The sequence below is a fragment of the Chlorella variabilis genome, assembly GCF_000147415.1.
Source record: "Chlorella variabilis unplaced genomic scaffold CHLNCscaffold_17, whole genome shotgun sequence".
Taxonomy (NCBI): Eukaryota; Viridiplantae; Chlorophyta; class Trebouxiophyceae; order Chlorellales; family Chlorellaceae; genus Chlorella; species Chlorella variabilis.
In genome coordinates, this window is record NW_005435071.1 from 1,005,226 (window position 1) to 1,005,805 (window position 580).

General features: G+C 68.4%; 1 protein-coding gene across 1 annotated transcript in view; it reads right to left on the bottom strand.

Annotated features, from left to right (window-relative positions):
- Window positions 1-580, bottom strand: part of CHLNCDRAFT_136853 (hypothetical protein) — a gene marked incomplete at both ends in the record, with an annotated part of 3,375 nt that overhangs the window by 2,655 nt on the left and 140 nt on the right. The gene's annotated exons all lie outside the window — the stretch shown is intronic.

Sequence of the window (580 nt, forward strand, 5' to 3'; positions counted from 1 at the left end):
GGGTGGGACCCGTGGCGCCAACCGCCGTCCGCCAGCACCCTGGGAGGTTGGGCCGCGCGGCGGTGTGCAGTGGCGGCGCCACGCTCACAGTGGCAACCAGCGCTTACTGGTGCTGGGGCGGCCGCCAATCAGGCGGAAGACGCACGGCAGACCTGAGCGGGCGTTACAGGCGGCCTCCAGGCCCGGTGCCGCGTCGATTCACTGCTGTGTGGCGGTGCCGGTGGGTCTGGTGGGAGGGGGGGCCTTCCCTAGTGGCTCATCGGCGGTGCACACGGTTGGGCGGCAAAAGCGGATTGAGCCGTCAATAGCAGTCGCCTGGGTTTGGGTGCCTTCAAAGGCCGCTGACCTAAAATGCGTGGCATATGGAGGCATCCAAAGCGATTTCACAACAATATGCAAGCCCTCAGGGAGGCGGGCGCAGCACGCAGCAGCAACGGCACTTTGCCCGCCCCCCTCGCGCCTCAGCAAAGACCAAAGGCGAGGGCAGTGCAAGGCCAAGGCAATCCCGTGGCGGGGTGGGACCCCCCCCAAGTTATTGGCGGCGGCGGCGGCAGGACCACGGCGCGCCCCCCCCCCTCCA